The 18019-nt window shown below is 47.3% G+C and overlaps 1 long non-coding RNA gene across 1 annotated transcript; it reads right to left on the bottom strand.

The window, feature by feature from the left end:
- Positions 1-2403: 2403 nt before the first annotated feature.
- Positions 2404-16315, bottom strand: LOC308186841. Its single transcript, XR_013944329.1, has 2 exons — positions 14499-16315; positions 2404-3100 (listed from the first exon to the last, which is right to left on the bottom strand). It is a non-coding gene; the product is annotated as an uncharacterized lncRNA (long non-coding RNA).
- Positions 16316-18019: the final 1704 nt, after the last annotated feature.

Raw genomic sequence — 18019 nt, 5'->3', positions numbered from 1 at the left:
TTATGTGGTTAGAGGAGTTGGGGGGAAGGGTAATTGTTGAGTGGTATGCGAGGCGTAGGTAGAAGAAGAGGCTGAGCAGTGATAGCATGGCAATTGCCATGGCTGCTGGTGTTATTTCCTGTTTAGTTAGTTCTTGGATGATAAGTCACTTTGGTATAAAGCCTGTTAATGGGGGGAGGCCTGCTAGGGATAAAAGTACTAGTATTAGGGTGGCGTTTAGCACTGGGGTTTTTGTTCATGAGGTTGTGATCATGGATAGGTTAAGGGCTTTGATTTTGTTAAGGGCTAGGAATACGGCTGATGTTATGATTGTGTATAGGTAGAAGGTAAGTAAGGCCAATTTGGGGCTGTAAACTAGGATGATGGCGATTCAGCCTAAGTGGGAGATGGACGAGAAGGCTAGGATTTTGCGTGTTTGTGTTTGGTTCAGTCCTATTCAGCCTCCTAGTGCTGTTGAGGCTAGGGCCATGGCGGTGAGTAGAGCTGGGTCGAGGGATTTGGATGTTAGTAGGAGCAGGGTTAGTGGGGGGAATTTTATGAGGGTCGAGAGTAGCAGGGCTGTTATTAGTGGCGATCCTTGTAGTACTTCTGGGAATCAGAAGTGAAATGGCACTAGGCCCAGTTTAATAGCGATTGCTGCTGTCAGTAGTAGACAGGAGGTTGGGTGGTTTATTTGTGTGATGTCTCATTGGCCGGTGACTCAGGCATTGGTTATGCTAGAGAATAGGACCAGGGCGGAAGCAGCTGCTTGGGTTAGGAAGTATTTCGTTGCGGCTTCTACTGCTCGTGGGTGGTGGGATTTGGCAATTAGGGGAATGATGGCTAGTGCGTTGATCTCCAGTCCTGTCCAGGCCAGAACTCAGTGGTTGCTGGAAATTGTGATTGTGGTGCCCAAGATGAGGCTGAAGGTTATGATTGGGGTCGCGTAAGGGTTCATTAGTAGAGGAGGGGGTTAAACCATCATTTTCGGGGTATGGGCCCGATAGCTTGATTAGCTGACTCTACTAGAAAATAATATAAGGGAAGTATGGAGAATTTTGATTTCTCTTGTGTGGGTTCAATTCCTACTTTTCTAAGGTCAACAGGAAATGAGAGGGCTGTTATACCTCTATGTTCACTTTATCATAGTGACCCTTTGTAGTTCAGGCACATTTCCTTATGTAAGGAGGTAGGCCTGCATAGCAGATAGGTATGCTGATGTGTCAGAGGCACAGAGCTAGTGTGAGGGGTAGGAAGTTTTTTCATAGTAGGTGCATTAGTTGGTCATATCGGAATCGTGGGTATGAAGCTCGGACCCATAAGAAACCAGAAGATAGTAGGAGGACTTTTGTGGCTAGGATGACGGGGAATAGTTCTGTGGGTGGCCCTAGGGCGCTTGGGTTTAGGAATATGATGGAATATGATGGAAGTGTATTTATTAGCATAATGTTCGCATATTCAGCTAGGAAGAATAAGGCGAAGGGTCCTGCGGCGTATTCAACGTTAAACCCTGAGACTAGCTCAGATTCACCCTTTGTGAGCTCGGTTTGTCTCTGCTAGGGTGGATACGTATCATATTATTGCTAGGGGTCATGAGGAGAAAATGAAGTATAGAGGCTCCTGTGCGATGGCAAAGGAGCTGAGTGTGTAGCTTCCGCTTAGTATGATTATTGATAGCAGGATTATGGCCAGTGTCACTTCGTATGAAATGGTCTGTGCTACTGCCCGTAGGGCTCCGATTAGTGCGTATTTTGAGTTCGAGGCTCAGCCTGATCATAGGACTGAGTAGACGGCTAGGCTTGACATGGCTATTAGGAAGAGAACTCCGAGGTTTAGATCTGCTAGGGGAAATGGGAGTGGTAGTGGTGCTCAAGTGGTGAGGGCTAGGACAAGGGCTAGTATTGGTATCAGAATGAATAGAAGTGGGGAAGAGGTAGAGGGTCGGATGGGCTCTTTGGTAAATAGTTTCAGTCCGTCCGCAAATGGTTGAAGTAGGCCAAAAGGCCCGACAACGTTAGGGCCTTTGCGGGATTGTATGTAGCTTAGGATTTTCCGTTCTACTAGGGTTAGGAAGGCTACTGCAATCAGGATTGGGATGATGTATAGGAGGGATATAACGAGGCAGCTTAGTGTTGTTATTTGAATCATGGGTGAAGCTAGGGAGAGGATTTGAACCTCTGGGGAAAGGGCTTAAGCCTTCTGCACTTGCCGGGCTCTGCCACTCTAGCTGGTCCTTTTCTAGGATTGAAAGTGGTGGGGGAAGGCCCTCTTCACGGTTTAGTTGGTTTCACTGCTTAGAGGGGGGGGGCGTGCTTGTGGTATTGGCCCCACTTTCCCGGTCCTTTCGTACTGGGGAGAGTGTGTCATAGATAGAAACCGACCTGGATTGCTCCGGTCTGAACTCAGATCACGTAGGACTGTTAATCGTTGAACAAACGAACCCTTAATAGCGGCTGCACCATTAGGATGTCCTGATCCAACATCGAGGTCGTAAACCCCCCTGTCGATATGGGCTCTTGAGGGGGATTGCGCTGTTATCCCTGGGGTAGCTTGGTCGATTAATCAATTATATTGGGTCTGGTCACTGTTAGCACTTTGAGGGGTAGCTCTAGGTAAAGAGGTATGGTCTTGTTTTTGGAGGATTTGTTCTCCTCCAAGGTCGCCCCAACCGAAAAATATCGACCAGGCTCTGCGATGGTAGTGGCCCCAGTGGGGTTGATTGAGGATTCGCGGTGGTCGTTGATTTTTAAGTTCCACAGGGTCTTCTCGTCTTATGTTCACATCCCCGCTTTTGCACGGGGAGATCAATTTCACTGATTATCTGTGAGAGACAGTTAAGACCTCGTTTAGCCATTCATACAAGTCTCGATTTATGGGACAATTGATTGCGCTACCTTTGCACGGTTAGGATACCGCGGCCGTTAAACCTAAGTCACCGGGCAGGCATCACCTTCAATACATGTTTAATTTGCTGAAGGCTATGTTTTTGGTAAACAGTCGGGCCTTATTAATTTGCCGAGTTCCTTTCACAGATTTTAATCGCTCTTATAGGCGCTCCTGAGTCGGGTTAACAGGGTTAGTTAATACGTGGTCTTGTAGGGGTTTTTGTATCTGTCTAGGTCTGTTAATAATGTTTCTATGTAAGCTTGCGCCGTTAGAGGGGTGTGGCCCTGTACATGAGGGGCCTAGGATGATTCCTAGGATTGTTATGAGGATGGCAGCGGTTTTGGTGATAAGGGGTATGGTTATTGGGGGGGTTTTGGTTGGTGTGATGAAAGAGGTAATGATTATTCCTGCTGTAATGCTGCCTAGGGCGAGTCGGGTTAGGGGGGCGGTGATTAGTGGGTTGTTTTCATTTATTGATACTATTGGGGGGATTCGGGTTTGTCCAGCTTGGACTAGGATGGTTATGCGGATGCTGTAGGTTGCGGTGAATGCTGTGGCTATAAGGGTTAGGAGTAGGGCTCAAGTATTTAGGTATGATGTGTTTAAGCTTTCGATGATGAGGTCTTTTGAGTAGAATCCGGCTAGGAATGGGGTTCCTATCAGCGCCAGGTTTCCGATGGTTAGGCAGGAAGTAGTGACTGGGAGTATTTTCTGTAGGCCTCCTATCTTTCGGATATCTTGTTCTCCGTTTAGGTTGTGGATGATAGACCCTGAGCATAGGAATAGTATGGCTTTAAAGAAGGCATGGGTTGAGATGTGTAGGAAGGCTAGTTGTGGGAGGTTTAGTCCGATAGTGACTATTATTAGTCCTAGTTGGCTGGATGTTGAGAAAGCAATGATTTTTTTGATGTCATTTTGGGTTAGGGCGCATGTGGCAGCGAATAGGGTTGATAGAGCACCTAGGCATAGGCAGGCAGTTAGGGCTGTCTGGTTGGTGGCTAGCAGGGGGTGCATGCGGATGAGCAGGAAGATTCCGGCTACTACTATGGTACTGGAGTGCAGTAGGGCTGATACTGGGGTGGGGCCTTCTATTGCTGCGGGCAGTCATGGGTGGAGTCCAAATTGGGCGGATTTTCCTGCGGCTGCGAGGATTAATCCTATGAGGGGGAGGATTGGGGTTTGGTGGGGGTGTACGGCTTGTTGGATCTCTCAGGTGTTGAATGTTGAAGCTAGTCATGCTATGCTCAGGATCAGTCCGATGTCTCCGATTCGGTTGTAGATTACGGCTTGTAGGGCGGCGGTGTTGGCATCTGCTCGGCCTTGTCATCAGCCGATGAGAAGGAAGGACATGATTCGTACTCCTTCCCAGCCTACGAATAGGAGGAATATGTTGTTTGCGGTTGTTAGGAGGAGTATGGCGACTAGGAATGTCAGTAGGTAGGTGAAAAATTTTGTTACGTATGGCTCTGAGGCCATGTATCATATGGCGAATTGTAGGATTGATCATGTTACAAATAGGGCGATTGGAAGAAATGTTATTGAGTATTGGTCTATTTTTAGGCTCAGGGGGATTTTAAAGTTTATAATGAATTTTCACTCCCAGTGGCAGGTGACAGATTCTACTCCCGAGTAGATGAATGCGGTTGTAGGGGCTAGGCTAATTAGGAATGCGGTTTTAACAGCGCGGGTGGTGGCTTGTGGGGTGTTTTTAAAGTTTTTAAATAGAAATGGCAGGATGATTGGGGTTAGGAGGATTGTCAGCGTGAGTAGTGTGAGGGAGTTGATTAGTAGTGTGGGGTTCACTCCTTTTACTTGGATTTGCACCAAGATGGGTGGTTCCTAAGACCAGTGGATTGCTGTTATCCTTTAAAAGTAAGGGGGCTGAGGTTTTAGGCTCAGATGTAAGAGTTAGCAGCTCTTGTTGGTTAAACCCTCCCCTCGGCAGGTAAGAAGGTTTGAACTTCTATTCTTAGAATCACAGTCTAATGTTTGGTTTAAACTATACTTGCATGAGGGGATTCCGGAGATCAGTTCGGGTTTGAGGATTAGGAGGAATATTGGGATAATGTGGAGTGTTATGAGCAGGTGTTCTCGCGTGGTTGAGTTTTGCATAGATGTGATGTGGGAGGGGATTGAGCCTCGTTGGGTCATTAGTAGTATGAATAAGGTGTAGGAGGCGGTTAGTAGGGTTGCGATTCCTGTTAGGATGATCGTGAAGGCAGATCAGTTGAATAAGGTGATTATAATGGTTAGCTCTGCTATGAGGTTTGTTGTTGGGGGTAAGGCTATGTTTGTTAGATTGGCCAGCAATCATCAGGTAGCTATGAGTGGTAGGAGAGGTTGTAGGCCTCGTGTGAGTAGTAGAATTCGGCTGTGCGTACGTTCATAGTTTGTGTTGGCTAGGCAGAATAGTATGGAGGAAGTTAGTCCATGGGAAATTATTAGGATCATTGCCCCTGAGAATGATCAGTGGGTTTGGATTATTCCTGCGGCGATAACTAGGCCTATGTGGCTAACGGATGAATAAGCGATTAGTGATTTTAGGTCTGTCTGTCGTAGGCAGATTGAGCTAGTCATTAGGGCGCCTCATAGGGCCAGGGTTAGGAAGGGGTAGTGCAGGAGGTTGGACAGTGGGCCCATAAATAGAGTGACTCGTATAATTCCGTATCCTCCTAGCTTTAGTAGTAGGGCGGCGAGGAGTATTGAGCCTGCGATGGGTGCTTCTACGTGGGCTTTTGGCAGTCAGAGGTGTAGGCCGTATAGTGGGGCTTTTACTATGAATGCTATGAGCAGTGCTAGACCTGATAGTATTCCTGTCCATGAGGTGGATAGGGTTGGGTGGGTTAGTTGTAGGGTTGGCAGGTGCAGGGTGCCAATTTTCACGTATAGGTGTATGATTGTGATTAGCAGGGGTAGAGAGCTTACTGGCGTGTAGAATAGCAGGTAGATGCCAGCGCTTAGGCGTTCTGGTTGGTTCCCCCATCGGGTGATTAAGATTAGGGTGGGAATGAGGGTTGCTTCAAATGAGATGTAAAATAGTGCTAGTTCTGTGGTGGAAAAGGCTAGTAGGATGAATGGCTGGACTGCGACTAAGGTTGAGATAAAGATTCGTTTGCGTTGTAGGGGTTCTTGTTGCAGGTGGTTTTGGCTTGCTATGATTATGAGTGGGAGTAGTCAGCAGGATAGTACTAGGAGGGGGGATGAGATTTGGTCAATTCCTGTTCAGTTGGATAAAAATTTGTAGGGGTAGTAGGTTGGGATTAATCACTGTAGGCTTAGGGCAGCGATTAGGAGGCTGTATAAGGTGGTGTTAGTCCATAGAAATTTTGGTGGAGACAGCAGGGCTGTTGGAAGAAGTATGATTGTGGGTAGGATGATTTTTAGCATTGCAGGAGGTTTAGGTTGTGTAGATGGTCGGAGCCATGTGTGCGGGTGGAGGCTACTAGGATGGCCAGGCCTGTGCCCGCCTCACACGCTGAGAAGGTTAGCATGAGAATTGGTACCATGGTGAATGAGGAGACTTGGTTTTCGATGGATCATATTGATAGGCCTACGAATATCGATAATATTATGCTTTCAAGGCATAGTAGGGCGGATACTAGGTGGGTTCGGTGGAAGGCTAGTCCTAGTCCGCTGAAAATGAAGGCTGAGTAGAAGCTTAAATGTAGGGGCGACATAAGAAAGTTACAGGGTTGGCTGTAATCTGCTGGGTCGAAACCAGCTATCTTTTTGGTTAGACTAACTTTCTGTTATTCTGCTCATTCTAGGCCCCCTTGAATTCACTCGTAGGCCAGTCCGAGTGTTAGGAGAAGGAGGATCGCTACAGTTCAGGTGAGGGTCATTAGGGGGGATTGGAGTTGGACGGCTCATGGCAGGGGGAGTAGGAGGGCGATTTCTAGGTCGAATAGGACGAACAGGATGGCTACTGAGGAAGAATCGGACTGAGAATGGTAATCGAGCAGATCCAAGTGGGTCGAATCCACATTCGTACGGTGAGAGTTTCTCTGAGTCGGGGTTTATTTGGGCGAGTCAGAAGTTTAATGCGGTTAGGGCGGCGCTTAGGATTGATGATAGGGCGAATATGAACATGAGTGCGTTCATTGCTCTCCTCTGGGTTTATACCAGATTCTAGAGATTGGAAGTCAATTGTAATTAATATACTAGAAGAGCAAGATCCTCATCAGTAGATGGTTATGTAGAGGAATAGTCAGATGACGTCTACGAAGTGTCAGTATCAGGCTGCTGCCTCGAATCCGAAGTGGTGGTCTGATGTAAAGTGGAACTTGATCAGTCGGAAGAGGCAGACGGTCAGGAAGGAGGATCCGATGATTACGTGGAGTCCGTGGAATCCAGTGGCAACGAAGAAGGTAGATCCGTAGACGCTATCGGCGATTGAGAATGGGGCTTCGTGGTATTCTATTGCTTGTAGGGCTGTGAAGTAGAATCCCAGGAGGATCGTTAGGGTTAGGGCGTGGATGGCGTGTTTTCGGTTTCCTTCTGTGATGCTGTGATGGGCTCACGTTACGGTAACGCCTGAGGCTAGTAGGATGGCTGTGTTTAGTAGGGGGACTTCTATCGGGTTGAGTGGTTTAATTCCTGTTGGGGGTCATTGGCCTCCTAGTTCTGGGGTTGGGGCCAGGCTCGAGTGGAAGAACGCTCAGAAGAACCCTAAGAAGAAGAATGCTTCGGATGTGATGAAAAGGATTATGCCGTATCGTAGGCCTTTTTGGACTGTGGGAGTGTGATGGCCTTGGAAGGTGCTTTCTCGTACAATGTCTCGTCATCATTGGAGTATTACTAGGAGTATTGAGATGAGGCCTAGGGTTAGTAGTATGGATGAGTTGTAGTGGAATCACATGATTAATCCTGAGGTTGTGAGTAGGGCGGCGGCTGCCCCGAAGATTGGTCAAGGGCTTGGGTCAACTATGTGGTATGAGTGTGCTTGGTGTGCCATTAGATGTTTTCTTGTAAGTATAGGCTTAGAAGGAGCACGAAGACGTAGGCCTGGATTATGGCTACTGCTACTTCTAGGATGGTTAGGAGTAGTAGGATGATTATTGTTAGGATGGATACTGCAGGAAGGGTGGGTATTAACGCAATGGAGGCTGTAGAGATGAGTTGGATGAGTAAGTGTCCTGCTGTAAGGTTGGCTGTAAGGCGGACTCCGAGGGCTAGGGGGCGGATTAGTAGGCTGGTTGTTTCGATCAGGATTAGTGCGGGGATTAGGGGTGTAGGGGTACCTTCGGGTAATAGGTGGGCTAAAGAGGCTGATGGTTGGTTTCGTAGGCCTGTTAGTAGTGTGGCGAGCCATAGTGGGAAGGCTAGGGCTATGTTCATAGATAGTTGGGTGGTTGGGGTGAATGTATATGGAAGGAGGCCTAGAAGGTTGATTGTAAGAAGTATGATTATTAGGGATGTAAATATTATGGCTCATTTGTGGCCATTTTTGTTGAGTGGGACTATTAGTTGTTTTGTGATTAGGTGAAGGAGTCATGTTTGGATAGTAGAAAGGCGGTTGTTGATTCATCGGTTGTTTGGGGACGGGAATAGTAGGGCTGGGAAGAGTAGGGATAGTAGGATTAAGGGGATGCCAAATAGATTGGGGCTGGAAAATTGGTCAAAGAAGCTTAGGTTCATGGTCAGGATCATGGTGTGGGTTTGGTAGTGAGGGAGGTCTTATTTGATGGGGGGTTGGTTGTGGTGAAGGCTAGTAGTTTTGGTTGGATGAGGAGTGCTAGGGTTAATCAGGTTATAATTATGATTGAAAATCATGGTGCGGGGTTAAGCTGTGGCATATCATTAAGGAGGGGGAAGTCCCTCTTTGGCTAGCTTAAAAGGCTAGTGCTGTTGCATAGCTTCTTAATGATTAGGATGATGATAGAAGGGACGATCAGGCCTCGAAATGTGGGAGTGGGGTTGATTCTACTACAATGGGTATGTAGCTGTGATTAGCCCCGCAAATTTCTGAGCATTGTCCGTAAAAAATCCCAGGCCGGGTGGTAATGAATGAAGTTTGGTTTAGTCGGCCTGGGATTGCGTCTGTTTTAACTCCGAGCGTTGGGACTGCTCAGGAGTGGAGTACGTCTCCTGCAGTAATGATCACGCGGATGGGGGATTCTATTGGGATAACTACGCGGTGGTCAACTTCTAGCAGTCGGAAGTGGCCGTTGGGTAAGTCTGGGGTGGGCACTATGTAGGAGTCGAATGATAGGTCTTTGAAGTCTGTGTATTCGTAGCTTCAGTATCATTGGTGGCCGATGGCTTTTAGGGTGAGGTCTGGTTCATCGATTTTGTCCATTATGTAGAGGATTTGTAGGGATGGGAGGGCGAGGAGTACCAGGACGATAGCAGGTAGGATTGTCCAGATCAGCTCTACTTCTTGGGCGTCTACAGCATTGGACGAGAGTTTTTCTGTTAGTATGTGGGCTAAAAGGTAGAGAACTAGGCTGCAGATAGCTAGGGCAACGATTAGGGCGTGGTCGTGGAATTCAACGAGTTCTTCTATGATGGGTGATGAGGCGTCTTGGAATCCTAGTTGGGAGTGGTTGGCCACATGAGATGTACAGGATTTTTACCTGTGATTTAGTCTTGACAAGGCTATGTAATTGGTTTACTAACGTCTCATAAGAAAGAAGCATGAGCGGTTAATGCAGTTGGCTTGAAACCAGCATGTGAGGGTTCGATTCCTTCCTTTCTTGTACTTGGACGAAGGCCGGTTCCTCGAAAGTATGGTATGGGGGAGGGCAGCCGTGGATTCATTCAACGTTTGTGGTAGTTAGTTCTGGTTGTAGGACTTTTCGTTTGGCCGAAAAGGCTTCTCAGATGATGAATATTAGTATGATTACGGCTACTATTGAGATTAGGGAGCCGATGGAGGAAATGGTGTTTCATAGTGTGTAGGCGTCGGGATAGTCCGAGTATCGTCGGGGTATTCCTGCTAGGCCTAGGAAGTGCTGGGGGAAGAACGTTAGGTTTACTCTTGTAAATATTACCCCGAAGTGGGCTTTTGCTCATGTTTGGTGTAGGGTAAACCCAGTGAGTAGTGGGAATCAGTGAGTAAATCCTGCTAGAATGGCAAAGACGGCGCCTATGGATAGGACGTAGTGGAAGTGGGCAACTACGTAGTACGTGTCGTGCAGGGCGATGTCTAGGGAAGAGTTTGCAAGAACGATTCCTGTTAATCCTCCGATGGTAAATAGGAAGATAAATCCTAGAGCTCATAGTATTGGGGGGGTCTCATTTGATTGTTCCTCCGTGCAGGGTGGCTAGTCAGCTAAATACTTTGATTCCGGTAGGGATGGCAATGATTATAGTGGCTGATGTAAAGTAGGCTCGGGTATCAACGTCTATTCCTACTGTAAACATGTGGTGAGCTCAGACGATGACTCCTAGGAAGCCGATGGATAGTATGGCTCAGACTATTCCCATGTAGCCGAAGGGCTCCTTTTTGCCTGAGTAGTACGTGACTACGTGTGAGATGATTCCAAACCCCGGTAGGATCAGAATATAGACTTCTGGGTGTCCGAAGAATCAGAATAGGTGTTGGTACAGGATTGGGTCTCCTCCTCCAGCGGGGTCGAAGAATGTGGTGTTTAGGTTTCGATCAGTTAGTAATATTGTAATACCGGCGGCGAGTACGGGGAGTGATAGAAGGAGTAGGATGGCGGTAATTAGTACGGATCAGACAAATAGTGGGGTTTGGTATTGTGAGAGTGCGGGGGGTTTTATGTTGATGGCTGTGGTGATAAAGTTGATGGCCCCAAGGATGGAGGAGATACCGGCTAAGTGGAGTGAGAAGATAGCCAGGTCTACTGAAGCTCCGGCGTGGGCAAGGTTACCTGCTAGGGGAGGGTAGACAGTTCAGCCTGTGCCGGCGCCAGCTTCTACAGTGGATGAGGCTAGTAGGAGGAGGAATGATGGGGGGAGGAGTCAAAAGCTTATGTTGTTTATTCGCGGGAATGCTATGTCGGGGGCACCGATTATGAGGGGGACTAATCAGTTGCCGAATCCTCCGATCATGATGGGTATGACTATAAAGAAGCTTATTACAAAGGCGTGAGCGGTAACGATTACATTGTAAATTTGGTCGTCGCCTAGGAGAGTTCCTGGTTGTCCTAGTTCTGCGCGGATTAATAGGCTGAGTGCGGTGCCGACTATTCCTGCTCATGCCCCGAAGATGAGGTACAGGGTGCCAATATCCTTATGGTTAGTGGAAAATAGTCATCGGTTGATGAAGGTGACGGGTAAGATGGCTGAGTGTTGAAGCGTTAGGCTGTAGTCCTTTTTACAGAGGTTTAATTCCTCTTCTTATCGGCTCTGTAGTGAAATTCATGTTGAGTTGCAAGCTCATCGATGCGCACTAGGGTGCGTCAGGGTCTTTGTAGGCAGAAGCCAATTGGTTTAGGCATTTAGCTGTTAACTAGAGTTTTGTGGGATCGAAGCCCATCTGTCTAGGGAGGCTTTAGCTTAATTAAAGCGTCTGACTTGCATTCAGAAGATACAGGTTAATATTCTGTAAGTCTTAATGTGCAGAAACTAAGAGGGTTTAACTCTTATTTAAGGCTTTGAAGGCCTTCGGTTTGGGGTGTTATCCTAAGTTTCTAGACAATGGCATGTATTATTGGGGATAGGGGAAGTAAGAGGATTGATAGTGAGGCAAGGACCGCAGTAGGTGTGCTTGGGGCTTTGCTAGTGTATCATTGTTTTATGTGGTTAGAGGAGTTGGGGGGAAGGGTAATTGTTGAGTGGTATGCGAGGCGTAGGTAGAAGAAGAGGCTGAGCAGTGATAGCATGGCAATTGCCATGGCTGCTGGTGTTATTTCCTGTTTAGTTAGTTCTTGGATGATAAGTCACTTTGGTATAAAGCCTGTTAATGGGGGGAGGCCTGCTAGGGATAAAAGTACTAGTATTAGGGTGGCGTTTAGCACTGGGGTTTTTGTTCATGAGGTTGTGATCATGGATAGGTTAAGGGCTTTGATTTTGTTAAGGGCTAGGAATACGGCTGATGTTATGATTGTGTATAGGTAGAAGGTAAGTAAGGCCAATTTGGGGCTGTAAACTAGGATGATGGCGATTCAGCCTAAGTGGGAGATGGACGAGAAGGCTAGGATTTTGCGTGTTTGTGTTTGGTTCAGTCCTATTCAGCCTCCTAGTGCTGTTGAGGCTAGGGCCATGGCGGTGAGTAGAGCTGGGTCGAGGGATTTGGATGTTAGTAGGAGCAGGGTTAGTGGGGGGAATTTTATGAGGGTCGAGAGTAGCAGGGCTGTTATTAGTGGCGATCCTTGTAGTACTTCTGGGAATCAGAAGTGAAATGGCACTAGGCCCAGTTTAATAGCGATTGCTGCTGTCAGTAGTAGACAGGAGGTTGGGTGGTTTATTTGTGTGATGTCTCATTGGCCGGTGACTCAGGCATTGGTTATGCTAGAGAATAGGACCAGGGCGGAAGCAGCTGCTTGGGTTAGGAAGTATTTCGTTGCGGCTTCTACTGCTCGTGGGTGGTGGGATTTGGCAATTAGGGGAATGATGGCTAGTGCGTTGATCTCCAGTCCTGTCCAGGCCAGAACTCAGTGGTTGCTGGAAATTGTGATTGTGGTGCCCAAGATGAGGCTGAAGGTTATGATTGGGGTCGCGTAAGGGTTCATTAGTAGAGGAGGGGGTTAAACCATCATTTTCGGGGTATGGGCCCGATAGCTTGATTAGCTGACTCTACTAGAAAATAATATAAGGGAAGTATGGAGAATTTTGATTTCTCTTGTGTGGGTTCAATTCCTACTTTTCTAAGGTCAACAGGAAATGAGAGGGCTGTTATACCTCTATGTTCACTTTATCATAGTGACCCTTTGTAGTTCAGGCACATTTCCTTATGTAAGGAGGTAGGCCTGCATAGCAGATAGGTATGCTGATGTGTCAGAGGCACAGAGCTAGTGTGAGGGGTAGGAAGTTTTTTCATAGTAGGTGCATTAGTTGGTCATATCGGAATCGTGGGTATGAAGCTCGGACCCATAAGAAACCAGAAGATAGTAGGAGGACTTTTGTGGCTAGGATGACGGGGAATAGTTCTGTGGGTGGCCCTAGGGCGCTTGGGTTTAGGAATATGATGGAATATGATGGAAGTGTATTTATTAGCATAATGTTCGCATATTCAGCTAGGAAGAATAAGGCGAAGGGTCCTGCGGCGTATTCAACGTTAAACCCTGAGACTAGCTCAGATTCACCCTTTGTGAGCTCGGTTTGTCTCTGCTAGGGTGGATACGTATCATATTATTGCTAGGGGTCATGAGGAGAAAATGAAGTATAGAGGCTCCTGTGCGACGGCAAAGGAGCTGAGTGTGTAGCTTCCGCTTAGTATGATTATTGATAGCAGGATTATGACCAGTGTCACTTCGTATGAAATGGTCTGTGCTACTGCCCGTAGGGCTCCGATTAGTGCGTATTTTGAGTTCGAGGCTCAGCCTGATCATAGGACTGAGTAGACGGCTAGGCTTGACATGGCTATTAGGAAGAGAACTCCGAGGTTTAGATCTGCTAGGGGAAATGGGAGTGGTAGTGGTGCTCAAGTGGTGAGGGCTAGGACAAGGGCTAGTATTGGTATCAGAATGAATAGAAGTGGGGAAGAGGTAGAGGGTCGGATGGGCTCTTTGGTAAATAGTTTCAGTCCGTCCGCAAATGGTTGAAGTAGGCCAAAAGGCCCGACAACGTTAGGGCCTTTGCGGGATTGTATGTAGCTTAGGATTTTCCGTTCTACTAGGGTTAGGAAGGCTACGGCAATCAGGATTGGGATGATGTATAGGAGGGATATAACGAGGCAGCTTAGTGTTGTTATTTGAATCATGGGTGAAGCTAGGGAGAGGATTTGAACCTCTGGGGAAAGGGCTTAAGCCTTCTGCACTTGCCGGGCTCTGCCACTCTAGCTGGTCCTTTTCTAGGATTGAAAGTGGTGGGGGAAGGCCCTCTTCACGGTTTAGTTGGTTTCACTGCTTAGAGGGGGGGGGCGTGCTTGTGGTATTGGCCCCACTTTCCCGGTCCTTTCGTACTGGGGAGAGTGTGTCATAGATAGAAACCGACCTGGATTGCTCCGGTCTGAACTCAGATCACGTAGGACTGTTAATCGTTGAACAAACGAACCCTTAATAGCGGCTGCACCATTAGGATGTCCTGATCCAACATCGAGGTCGTAAACCCCCCTGTCGATATGGGCTCTTGAGGGGGATTGCGCTGTTATCCCTGGGGTAGCTTGGTCCATTAATCAATTATATTGGGTCTGGTCACTGTTAGCACTTTGAGGGGTAGCTCTAGGTAAAGAGGTATGGTCTTGTTTTTGGAGGATTTGTTCTCCTCCAAGGTCGCCCCAACCAAAAAATATCGACCAGGCTCTGCGATGGTAGTGGCCCCAGTGGGGTTGATTGAGGATTCGCGGTGGTCGTTGATTTTTAAGTTCCACAGGGTCTTCTCGTCTTATGTTCACATCCCCGCTTTTGCACGGGGAGATCAATTTCACTGATTATCTGTGAGAGACAGTTAAGACCTCGTTTAGCCATTCATACAAGTCTCGATTTATGGGACAATTGATTGCGCTACCTTTGCACGGTTAGGATACCGCGGCCGTTAAACCTAAGTCACCGGGCAGGCATCACCTTCAATACATGTTTAATTTGCTGAAGGCTATGTTTTTGGTAAACAGTCGGGCCTTATTAATTTGCCGAGTTCCTTTCACAGATTTTAATCGCTCTTATAGGCGCTCCTGAGTCGGGTTAACAGGGTTAGTTAATACGTGGTCTTGTAGGGGTTTTTGTATCTGTCTAGGTCTGTTAATAATGTTTCTATGTAAGCTTGCGCCGTTAGAGGGGTGTGGCCCTGTACATGAGGGGCCTAGGATGATTCCTAGGATTGTTATGAGGATGGCAGCGGTTTTGGTGATAAGGGGTATGGTTATTGGGGGGGTTTTGGTTGGTGTGATGAAAGAGGTAATGATTATTCCTGCTGTAATGCTGCCTAGGGCGAGTCGGGTTAGGGGGGCGGTGATTAGTGGGTTGTTTTCGTTTATTGATACTATTGGGGGGATTCGGGTTTGTCCAGCTTGGACTAGGATGGTTATGCGGATGCTGTAGGTTGCGGTGAATGCTGTGGCTATAAGGGTTAGGAGTAGGGCTCAAGTATTTAGGTATGATGTGTTTAAGCTTTCGATGATGAGGTCTTTTGAGTAGAATCCGGCTAGGAATGGGGTTCCTATCAGCGCCAGGTTTCCGATGGTTAGGCAGGAAGTAGTGACTGGGAGTATTTTCTGTAGGCCTCCTATCTTTCGGATATCTTGTTCTCCGTTTAGGTTGTGGATGATAGACCCTGAGCATAGGAATAGTATGGCTTTAAAGAAGGCATGGGTTGAGATGTGTAGGAAGGCTAGTTGTGGGAGGTTTAGTCCGATAGTGACTATTATTAGTCCTAGTTGGCTGGATGTTGAGAAAGCAATGATTTTTTTGATGTCATTTTGGGTTAGGGCGCATGTGGCAGCGAATAGGGTTGATAGAGCACCTAGGCATAGGCAGGCAGTTAGGGCTGTCTGGTTGGTGGCTAGCAGGGGGTGCATGCGGATGAGCAGGAAGATTCCGGCTACTACTATGGTACTGGAGTGCAGTAGGGCTGATACTGGGGTGGGGCCTTCTATTGCTGCGGGCAGTCATGGGTGGAGTCCAAATTGGGCGGATTTTCCTGCGGCTGCGAGGATTAATCCTATGAGGGGGAGGATTGGGGTTTGGTGGGGGTGTACGGCTTGTTGGATCTCTCAGGTGTTGAATGTTGAAGCTAGTCATGCTATGCTCAGGATCAGTCCGATGTCTCCGATTCGGTTGTAGATTACGGCTTGTAGGGCGGCGGTGTTGGCATCTGCTCGGCCTTGTCATCAGCCGATGAGAAGGAAGGACATGATTCGTACTCCTTCCCAGCCTACGAATAGGAGGAATATGTTGTTTGCGGTTGTTAGGAGGAGTATGGCGACTAGGAATGTCAGTAGGTAGGTGAAAAATTTTGTTACGTATGGCTCTGAGGCCATGTATCATATGGCGAATTGTAGGATTGATCATGTTACAAATAGGGCGATTGGAAGAAATGTTATTGAGTATTGGTCTATTTTTAGGCTCAGGGGGATTTTAAAGTTTATAATGAATTTTCACTCCCAGTGGCAGGTGACAGATTCTACTCCCGAGTAGATGAATGCGGTTGTAGGGGCTAGGCTAATTAGGAATGCGGTTTTAACAGCGCGGGTGGTGGCTTGTGGGGTGTTTTTAAAGTTTTTAAATAGAAATGGCAGGATGATTGGGGTTAGGAGGATTGTCAGCGTGAGTAGTGTGAGGGAGTTGATTAGTAGTGTGGGGTTCACTCCTTTTACTTGGATTTGCACCAAGATGGGTGGTTCCTAAGACCAGTGGATTGCTGTTATCCTTTAAAAGTAAGGGGGCTGAGGTTTTAGGCTCAGATGTAAGAGTTAGCAGCTCTTGTTGGTTAAACCCTCCCCTCGGCAGGTAAGAAGGTTTGAACTTCTATTCTTAGAATCACAGTCTAATGTTTGGTTTAAACTATACTTGCATGAGGGGATTCCGGAGATCAGTTCGGGTTTGAGGATTAGGAGGAATATTGGGATAATGTGGAGTGTTATGAGCAGGTGTTCTCGCGTGGTTGAGTTTTGCATAGATGTGATGTGGGAGGGGATTGAGCCTCGTTGGGTCATTAGTAGTATGAATAAGGTGTAGGAGGCGGTTAGTAGGGTTGCGATTCCTGTTAGGATGATCGTGAAGGCAGATCAGTTGAATAAGGTGATTATAATGGTTAGCTCTGCTATGAGGTTTGTTGTTGGGGGTAAGGCTATGTTTGTTAGATTGGCCAGCAATCATCAGGTAGCTATGAGTGGTAGGAGAGGTTGTAGGCCTCGTGTGAGTAGTAGAATTCGGCTGTGCGTACGTTCATAGTTTGTGTTGGCTAGGCAGAATAGTATGGAGGAAGTTAGTCCATGGGAAATTATTAGGATCATTGCCCCTGAGAATGATCAGTGGGTTTGGATTATTCCTGCGGCGATAACTAGGCCTATGTGGCTAACGGATGAATAAGCGATTAGTGATTTTAGGTCTGTCTGTCGTAGGCAGATTGAGCTAGTCATTAGGGCGCCTCATAGGGCCAGGGTTAGGAAGGGGTAGTGCAGGAGGTTGGACAGTGGGCCCATAAATAGAGTGACTCGTATAATTCCGTATCCTCCTAGCTTTAGTAGTAGGGCGGCGAGGAGTATTGAGCCTGCGATGGGTGCTTCTACGTGGGCTTTTGGCAGTCAGAGGTGTAGGCCGTATAGTGGGGCTTTTACTATGAATGCTATGAGCAGTGCTAGACCTGATAGTATTCCTGTCCATGAGGTGGATAGGGTTGGGTGGGTTAGTTGTAGGGTTGGCAGGTGCAGGGTGCCAATTTTCACGTATAGGTGTATGATTGTGATTAGCAGGGGTAGAGAGCTTACTGGCGTGTAGAATAGCAGGTAGATGCCAGCGCTTAGGCGTTCTGGTTGGTTCCCCCATCGGGTGATTAAGATTAGGGTGGGAATGAGGGTTGCTTCAAATGAGATGTAAAATAGTGCTAGTTCTGTGGTGGAAAAGGCTAGTAGGATGAATGGCTGGACTGCGACTAAGGTTGAGATAAAGATTCGTTTGCGTTGTAGGGGTTCTTGTTGCAGGTGGTTTTGGCTTGCTATGATTATGAGTGGGAGTAGTCAGCAGGATAGTACTAGGAGGGGGGATGAGATTTGGTCAATTCCTGTTCAGTTGGATAAAAATTTGTAGGGGTAGTAGGTTGGGATTAATCACTGTAGGCTTAGGGCAGCGATTAGGAGGCTGTATAAGGTGGTGTTAGTCCATAGAAATTTTGGTGGAGACAGCAGGGCTGTTGGAAGAAGTATGATTGTGGGTAGGATGATTTTTAGCATTGCAGGAGGTTTAGGTTGTGTAGATGGTCGGAGCCATGTGTGCGGGTGGAGGCTACTAGGATGGCCAGGCCTGTGCCCGCCTCACACGCTGAGAAGGTTAGCATGAGAATTGGTACCATGGTGAATGAGGAGACTTGGTTTTCGATGGATCATATTGATAGGCCTACGAATATCGATAATATTATGCTTTCAAGGCAT

This window comes from Anser brachyrhynchus (assembly GCF_964034855.1).
Source record: "Anser brachyrhynchus genome assembly, contig: SCAFFOLD_97, whole genome shotgun sequence".
Classification (NCBI taxonomy): Eukaryota; Metazoa; Chordata; class Aves; order Anseriformes; family Anatidae; genus Anser; species Anser brachyrhynchus.
This window is presented reverse-complemented; position numbering and strand designations above follow the sequence as displayed.